Source organism: Kogia breviceps, chromosome 10 (genome assembly GCF_026419965.1).
Source record: "Kogia breviceps isolate mKogBre1 chromosome 10, mKogBre1 haplotype 1, whole genome shotgun sequence".
NCBI lineage: Eukaryota > Metazoa > Chordata > Mammalia > Artiodactyla > Physeteridae > Kogia > Kogia breviceps.
The window spans coordinates 78088088-78097792 of NC_081319.1; the positions used below are offsets into that span (position 1 = coordinate 78088088).

The 9705-nt window shown below is 39.1% G+C and overlaps 1 protein-coding gene across 3 annotated transcripts in view; it reads right to left on the reverse strand.

Moving 5' to 3' along the window:
- Positions 1-9114, reverse strand: part of SUPT3H (SPT3 homolog, SAGA and STAGA complex component) — a 429490-nt gene extending 420376 nt beyond the window's left edge. The window contains exons 1-2 of one of the 3 annotated variants that reach the window (XM_067006330.1): positions 8914-9112; positions 6459-6509 (exon numbers count right to left, since the gene is read on the reverse strand). The gene's annotated coding sequence lies outside the window, so the exon portion shown is untranslated. Of the gene's footprint in view, positions 1-777; positions 848-6458; positions 6510-8913 lie in introns of those variants that run through there. The other 2 variants (XM_059077802.2, XM_067006331.1) reach the window with 2 other exon arrangements.
- Between the last annotated feature and the right edge of the window lie 591 nt (positions 9115-9705).

A 9705-nucleotide genomic window follows, 5' to 3' on the forward strand; every position in this document is an offset into this window, starting at 1 on the left:
GCCGATGCAAGGGACATGGGTTCGTGTCCCGGTCCGGGAAGATCCCACATGCCACGGAGCGGCTGGGCCCGTGAGCCATGGCCGCTGAGCCTGCGCGTCCGGAACCTGTGCTCCGCAACGGGAGAGGCCACAGCAGTGAGAGGCCCGCGTACCGCAAAAAAAAAAAAAAAAAAATTTGCTGATTAAAGAAGAATTAACAGATTTAAAATATATAATAAAGTAAAGCAGTTCTGAGAACTTTAAGTACAGTAAAATAATTAGGAGTCAGAAGTCAGTCTGCCTAGGTTAGAATCCCAGTCTACTACTTTACTAGGGCTCGGGGCAAGTTCCTTAACGTCTCTGTGCCTCAGTCTCCTCATCTGTAAAACAGGAATGATAATCGCACACTCTTAGGGTTGTTGTGAGGATTAAATGAACATAAACAAAGCAGTCAGAATAGTTCTTAGCACACAGTCAGTACACAATGTTAACTATTAAAAACAGAAAAAACTCAAGAATTTTCCCTTTCTTGATCTGCTAAAAGCTTTTAAGTGACTAATTTAATTATCCTTATTTCATAATCACAAACTTTAAGAAACTTGAATATTTTCACTACAAGACCTCAATACAATTCAACAAATATTAATTAGTTTCCTTAAAAAATAAGTTCTGTTTTCACACTGACATCACTACTGCTACTAGTCAGCCTGGCTTAAAATCTCAGTCATCATCTTTGACTCCTTCTCCTGCACCCTATAATTTGTAAGAAGCCAAATAAATTCTACTTCATGTTTTTACCTCCTCTCTTTCTTGTTGAGCTCTATTTATAGCTTCTTTCTTTGCAGCTCAGTTCATTCTCCACACTGCTATCAAATTTATCTTCTTAATACATCCTCTAATTTGACCACTTCTGTGGGCAATGGAGGCTTAAAATTGATAAAGTAAACTTGAACCAGGGTCATTCACTGATGGCTGAGATGGAAAGGCTGGGTCCCATAAATGAAAGCTGAAAAAATTAACTACTACAAACCACTGCCTGAGATGGGCCACATATGAAGCTTTCGAGAAGGCAAAAGGACAGAGACCTAAGACAAGCAGCACACTAGTTGGGTGGCTAGATCTGGAATGTCCCAATATCATTCTGTGGCAGGACCAACTCTCTGCCAATATAAGCCCTGGTCTAACCTAAGGTCCCTAGGAGCCAGGCGAAAACCACTAGACAGAGACTGCAAAAGCAGAGAGAGAGAAGGAAGAAAGTTTCACTCAAACTGAACCTGAAAACCAAAGTTCTAAAACACATAAAGAAGTTAGCGCTATGAAAGACCATCGGTCTTTTTAAGAGTAAATTTGTCCTATTTGTTCACAAAGACTTTTTTGGAATAAGTACTTTTTTCTACAAGTAATAGAGGAAAAGAAGCAACAACATTTGGAACTCAGGTTAAAAAAAAAATTGCATCATCAGTCCAAGACTGGAGAATAATAACACAGGAAAGCAAGTTCAAAAAGGAACTTGGCTTTCCAGTGACCTTAGAAAATGGTTCACTTGTCCCAAGAGAAGACTGACAGAGATATGACATCCTGGAGAAGATGTTAAACTCAAAGATTATGTATTAACCCCAGTCTATGATTTAAGTTGACTCATGTCAGATTTGAAGGCATGCCATTCTTGGGATTATCCTGAGACATTGCTGGAGTTATTGCCCTCTTTCATTCTACAAATCCAGTCACCTTGCTTTAACACTCTCTGAAGAAGAGACATTTCAGAAAGTAAATGCATACTAAAACCCCAGCTTTCTTAGGTTGTGTCTCTACTGCAAATGTTTCATATCAAGAGTATTTATTGGTAAGAGTGAAAAGATCCCAATCCTTTCACAGTCAAGTTATTTACTTCTTAAATCAAACAGGTGAATAACATTTTTCTTGACATCATGAGCTGACAGTGCATTAGAATCTTTAAAATAATTATTTCCTGTGCACATATCTTGTTTGATGTTTTAGATAATTAACTTCTTTAGACATTAATTTCTTTACACATCAAAGTCCTATCATTCCAATGCTTTATTTCCTATCTCCCGGACATTAAAAAAAAAATGTCGGTTAAAAGCAGAAGCACTCAAGTCAATTTTCTCTAATAAATACAGTTAACATGGAACTGAAAACCTACTGTAATCTTCTCAATGGGTTAATGTCCTGCAGTTGTTTTAGCTTTCAATTGAAATGCAGCTGTTTGCCATATTTTACAAAATGAATTCAGATGTGCAGATGGAGACCCAGATTATTTCAACATGCCACAGTTTAAATGTGAACTCAAGGAATAAGTTCATCTCTGATTAATACTTATATTTAAACCTGATTATTAAGCCAGTAGCCAATACTATGTCACACCTGTAAAATTCTGTTCCAGAGTAGAAAAACTGACATCTTTTAATAACAATAATGGAATTTAAGGATATACCTTTTCTCAGAAAATACCAGGACAAAAAAATTTTAACTGTAGTAAAGTTATACATCACAAATGTGAATTAAACAAAAATGTAATGAACATGTTACTGCATTTCTATTTATAGCTCATATTTTTAGTGACTAAATGACCAATGAAGAAATACCATGAAACATCTTCAGCTTAAAATACCTCAGAGTTGAAAACGTTATTACCAGTTACAACACCCTCAATACAGTGTCAAAAATCTGGGTTGTGAAATCCATCAGTGTACTCATTTACTAAAAGACAGTGGAATTTTTAAATTGTTTCACTCCTGAGAAATATTAATTCAGCAGACCTATGTACTGATTCTGAGCATCTACAGAGTCTCAATTTCAATCACTCATAATCTGAGCATCCCACATAATATAAATTAATAGAAAACAATTATGATCAGAACATTTTCATTTTCACAGAACCCCAAAGGCAGGAAGCGATTATGGTTAAGCCAACACTATTAGACACTACATTTTAGTTTAAAAAAAAAAAAAAAAAAAAAAAAAAACTCAAGTTACATCATGATCTAAATTTCTCCTGCTGTGCAAAAATAATAACAAACGACCATTCAATCACTGAGAATGCAAAATATTTTAAAAAAACAAATTAAAATGTGCAAAATTTTAAAACATCTATACCTAGTTTTAGTATAACACAATGATAATTCCAATATATTTATATATGCCCCAATTCAAGTTAATCAACATAGTAGAACCTGGTAATAATGATCAACTAATCTCTCAAGTTCAGTTTCTCCATCCGTCAAGAATAGTTTCTACCTGTCTCAGAGGAGTGTTGTAAAGAAGACAGTGGCTGCAACATAATGGGCGCTCAAAAAATATACGTGAAATGAAAACATCAAAACACCTGTAAATTATGAAAATTCCCTATAGACAGACAGATTGTAAACTGAGTTTACTTATCTCAGTTGTTTACATGAGCGATTATTTTTTTAAACCTATAGACATAGAAGCCGTGACACACTGCTCAGAGACACGTGAAGTTCTATTATTATATTTTTCTTCTTTAGTCTGATATTAATGTAGGCTTCTACTCCATGTGCTTTCATATCCAGTACTCTCAAAGAAATACTGAGTTTCAAAAAAAATTTTATTCTTTGCAAAAATGGTTCTTAAAGTGCACTGCCAACGTGCCTATCAGATCATCCTAAAATACGTGACATCCAAACCCTGAAAAAATGGCAAGCTTACTTTTCCATATTGAAAACACTGTTGTTTTTACATAAAATATTATATAATTGAGTGACAATGGTTAACGTTCTAGATATATGCAAAAATTTGGAATCAATTATACTTCTAATAGTAAGAAGTAAGTGTATTTGACAAGGATATCAAAAAAGGAGCTCTCTTAAACATCAAGATTCTCTTCCAGTCCAGATTCACATTTTAGAAATATTAAACCTTATGAGAAGTCCATATTAAATATAAACAATTCAATAAAAGATCTCATGTGGTTAAAAACACAGTTCATGTGACTAAAAAGGAGTGGGAGATTTACTGGAGGCATGTAAAAAAGAAGTGAATTTGTATAAGCATTTCGGAGTTTATAAGGGGTCTTTCACCTGTATTACCTCACGTGTTTCACAACCACCCTCTTAGGCATGTATCTCCTCCCTATTCATGAAGAAGGTAAGAGTAAAAACACTGGGTAAAGGTAACAAATCTAACACAAAAAACAGGTTTTGATCCGAGATAACCTGAAATATTCAGTCCATCTACATACATACTTTTAAAAATTTACCAATCCCCTACCATTTTAGTGCCTTAGTTTTAACACACTACAATAATATGGAATTACTGAGAAGTTGTACACATAGTAGCCAGGGGATTTGTCATTACGTTTTCTTGGAGACTGATGACTTTAAAAGTTAAGTTCAGGAATTCTTTGCTTAAAAGTAAATCTTAGGCAGACAGATAAACAACTATAACAGACAAAGTATAACTATGGAAATTGGCGGGAGGAGGGACCAAAGACATCTGACGTTCAGAACTACAGTTTGAAAATCACTAATTTCATCCAAATCCCTCATTTTTCAGGTGAGGATACTGAAGTCCAGAGGGGTTTCTTGAACTGCCCAAGGACACATCACTATTTAGTGATACAGCTGGGACTAAAACTGAGGTCCCCTGACTCCTGGTCCAGAGTTCTTTCTACTATCCCACAAGGAACACACAAATAAAAGTTGATTATAATTAACTCACAAGACCTCCACAATGTGTCTGTCATAGTGAACTTTGTTGTGAAGTATCTGTCTATGCCGACTCACAGTTAGCTGTAAAGAGCTGGGCTCTGGAATTCAAACACAGGCTCTAACACTTACCAGGTGACCTTGGGCAAGTCACATCACCTCCCTGCCTCAGTTCCCTCATCTTTAAAAAGGAGATTAAAAATACTCCTCTCATAGGTGACATCAAGTAATGTATACAAAGCACTTAGGACAGTGCCTGGTACCTAGAAAGCACTCAGTTCATGATGATGACGATGATGATGAAGGATCCAAGCAAAAGTATAGCTTCTTGAAAACATATCAAAAGTATTATTATTAAACATGTATAGTCTCAGAGGAAAAATATTATCATTAGGAATAGTCTTTTAAAGATTCAGAAATAAGTAATATGAATAAAGTAAAATATAAAGGATTCAGTCATAAAACTGCTATAGTATTTGAAATAGCAAAAGTACACTTCAAGATTTTTAAATAGTTTATATTTGTATAATATTTTATATTTACTGCCCTATGAATTCAATGAACACAGCAGTTTTTCAGCAACTAGTATATACTATAAGCCAGTTAGCATGTTATTTTAATATTCATAACCTTATTTAACCTTCAATATCCACTATCAGTCAGATTTTATCAGAGGCAGTAGTATAATGCAAAAAAAAACTTACAGATCCGTTCCAGAAAGTAAGAGACTCATCAGTATCACCTATTAAGTGGAAATGACATGTTTGGATAAATAAATGAGATGGAGCATTAGTCTGGAACACATCAAGTGCCCATGAAAACGTTGGTTCTCCCTTCACAGTAGTATGGAGTTGTTTTGTACGGGGAATATACTGTAACCAGATCAATACAGCACCATTACTGGGGCGTACAGTATTATTTGTCAAAGAGAATGATCTTAGGTAACAGTGTCTATTACACTCTATGCTGTTTCACAAATTAAAATACGTGTAAACAGTTTTTGCAGATTTACTGAAGGTAGTCGGTAGACAAGTTGAGAGGAAACCAATTAAATAGTTAAATGTCTGTAAAACAACACAACAATTTATGTTAATTCTCATCTGAAGCCTCCAGCGATCCTGGGAGGAGGTGGGATATGGTTAGGTACTAAGTCCCTTTTACTGATGAGGAAATTGAGACTCAGAAAAGTTAAATACCTTAATTGAAATCACAGAGAGAATTAAGGCAGAAAAGGGCTACATCTAGATTCTGAAATTAGTTTTAAGTGCTCTTTGCACCTATCCACAATGCATCTCGGAACATTAATCTCTCTCCAGATCCATTATTCAATAAATTTAAGGCTACAGCAGCCAATATTTACTGAGTACATACTTCTTATGTGCTTCGCTACACCCAACACACATCACATGGGTTACTTCATTTAACCCTCAGCAGTAAGGAATCAAACCAAATGTGTTTTGACTCTCAATAAAATATTTTATCCACTATAGTATAAATTCAATTAATACAATAAAACATTAAGTTGAATTATTTTTCTTTACTATTTAGGTGAGCCATCAGAAAAACCAGTCTTTAATATAATAAGTAGATTTCTAACTAATTTCACTATTCAGCCTCACCATAAAGTAAAACAGGTATTATTTTCAACAAGAATACTCAATGTTCTGATTTAACTGGCATGGCCTAACTTTCTTTGCAGATTCCTACATCAAAAATCAAGAGAGAACCAAAAATCAAGTTGCCTAAGATTTCTATCCAATTATATGGAGAAAAGTAGAAAATTTTAATTACCTGTGGCTTAAATGGACAGGTCACTTGCTGGCCTTATTCCAGATAGCTCATCTGTTATTTAAGCACATAAGCAATAAAGCTGTCACTACTTTAAAGCAAGTACATTTCTGAGGTTGCAGTACGTTTAATCCTCCTAAAATCATATATTCCAAATTTCAGCAAGCCTGAAAGGAGGGTGACCATATTATTAAGTAGACCCAACTGGAACATTTTTGAAAATGGAAGGAGTTCTACTAAGAATTATCCTGAGACAAACAGACTCTAAACCATGACTGCCCCAGAAAAAGCAGGGTATACATAAGAGCAACCCATTTTGATTTGGGTGTTATGGACTACTCTTTGTATATGCTTAATTCGTGAGCTTTAAGTTTTTGTTCCAGATCCAAGGGTTATCATCAGCCTTGAGACCAAGGGTACCACTTCACAACATCAGGCCTGAGTTAAGGGTGTGTTATCTATAAACAAAGTGGGGGTTTTTTCTAAGTTTTTCTTTCAAACTTAACTTTATAAACATTTGCTTGAAAAAAACCACTCTATGTATTTCAAAGAAAGCAATCTTGCAAAATATCGCCAAATTTCAGACTTATCTCTGCAAAAGTTTTGAATACCTATAACCACAAAACTACTTCTGAAATGGCCCAACGCTCAGTTTACTACTATAATTTATCAAATTGTTTTCTATACAAAAAGTTAAGGAAAAAGCACCATTTTTCAAACTGAAAAAACTAAGGAGTAAAAAGAGTTGAAAGGTTTTCACTGAAAACTAACTAAAGTGATAAAAGATAGTGGAAACCCACAGTCACGAAACAGTACAATGATTAAAGGAAACTCCACTTAGTATTATTATGACTCTCCAAACAAATCTGCCGTTAGCCGTACAACCTAGGAGTCAAAAGAATGCTTTGCTTTAATTTTCAAGCTGTAAGTAAGTATTAACAGACCCAAGCTTTGAACTCAGTATTTGAATGAAAGGCATTATTTGAATATAATTTTAATTCCCTAAAGCAACAAATGTTCTAAGAGTTGGCTTCTCTGACTTAAAACTCAACAAAATCAAGAACTGGAAAAGGTCTCAAAGGCTAGATTCTAGACCTATGCTGTCCAATAAGGCAGCCACTAGCCACATGTGGCTATTCATATTTAAGTTAATTAAAATAAAATTAAAAATTAAATACCTCAGTGCACTACTAGCCACACTTCAAGTGCTCAAGAGCCACTTGTGTCTAGTGGATACCATATTAGGACAGCACAGATTACAGAATATTTCCACAACGATAGAAAGTTCCACTGGACAGGGCTGCTCTAGATCTAGGCTGCTCTAGATCTTTTCTTGAATATTGCCAGAGATAAGAAACTTGCAATAACACAATGAAGTGCACTTTATTTTTGCAAAGAAGTAACTATCAGGAAATTATTCATAACATTCAGTGAAATCCAGCCTCTCTAAAACATCCACCAGAAATTCCACAAGTTCCATCCTCAATTTGGTCTTCAAGTCAATCTTTACAGAGGTAATTTAATTCTGTTTCCAAAGTTCTGCCCTCACACATATACTAAAACCCTACGTCCTCTCCTCCCAGATAAATACATCCTCATTTCTCTGGAACGAAAGAGTTTAAAGTTTCTATAGCCTCACGGAGTTAAGCTCATTTATCCACATGTACGTTAACAACACATTTCCAGGATCGCCTCTGAGTGTTAGATATTACATTCCACTGCCCCTATAAAAATCCACACCAGTTTCTTGATTTTTCCACTTAAAAAGCCAGGTCACAGTCATTCTGAATTCCTTAAACAGGGAGATTAAAATGACAGATAATTGACAGGTAATTGATCAGTGCCTGGAGCTTGTTATAAGCATTAACCTGTATTACCTCATTTAATCCTCACAATTCTGAGCTAGGTTATTACTATCCCCATTTTACAGACCAGAATACCCAGCCAAAGACACGCTAAATAATTTCCCCAGGGGTCACAGATGTCGGCTCACCCCAGAGAGAAGGGAGTCGATCCTTTCCTTTTCCTAGACGCTACACTTCTACTAACGCTACCTAACTCTTCTTCCACCTCGCCCATAAAGCTACAATTTCCTTGTTTAAGAATTCTTCCCCTCAAAACACGACCTAGATGACACGCGGAAGGTGCTTCTGAACACACCCAGCGACGCCCGCTCCCGCTAGCCCGCCCAGCTCCCCTGGCCCCACGCCCACCCGCCTACGGGGAGGAGTCAAGGCCAACTCCACACGCAGCGGGAGAACCCGGCCGACTCGCGGGGCCAGCGTCTCGGGAGACGCTGCTTCTGTGTCCCTCAGCTTCCCACGCGAACGACCGGGACCCCCCGCGGTAGCTCCCGGGGGCAGGGGGGCGGGGCCCAGACACGCAGGGCTCGGCGCCTCTCCCGGCCCCCAGCCCTCTTCCCCGTCCGCCCCCGCGCCTCCCCCGGTCCCCCTACAACCTCTGTTCTAAGAACACTTGTAGACCCGGCTGCGCGTCCCGCGTGGAGAATGTGGGGATAGAGATGGTGCGGTTTCTGCGGCGGCGGCCCGGGACACGCTTGGAAAGGGGCGGGGTAGGGGTCTGAGAGTGTCTAAAGGGAAAGGGTGGCTGGGCGCGGACGGTGGGGGGGGCAAGATGGCGTGAGCCCGACTCTCTCTGTGGGGCGGGGGTGGCGGAGGTGGAGGAGGGAGGGCTACACACACCCCCGCCACTCCCGACGCGGGCGCTGGCGCATGCGCGCTCGGCCAGGTGGCGCGCGGTTTCTTTTCTCTAGGCAGCCACTTCCGCCACGCTCGCTGGGGCGGGGCGTCGCGGAGCGCGCCGGACGCCGCTTTCCATGCGGCATTGGTGCGGGCGGTGCGGGCTGCGCGGAGCCGGGGGCGGGCGACCCTGAGCCACGCGGCGGCCCTTAGAGCGGGGGCTGCTGGGAGATGAGTGGGGATGAGTTGAGAATCGGAGGGTGTTCGAGGCCAGTCTTGGACTCCTTAAGAATGAGCTGAGAAGACTAGGGTTTTCGAGGGACTTAGTGACCGAGGCTGGAAGTTTGTTTTCAGCTTCAGGGCAGAGATTGGCCTCTGTAACAGTCTTGTCCGCAGTTGGGGTGAACCGGGATCTTACCGGGACGATGCAGGGAAACGGAGACATCAGAAAGGCCCTCCTCCCCCAAAGGACTGCGGTGCCGGAGTTTGGATATGCGACCCTTTCTGGGACCGTGAAACACCCCCTCTTACGCCGGCCCTCGCACATCACC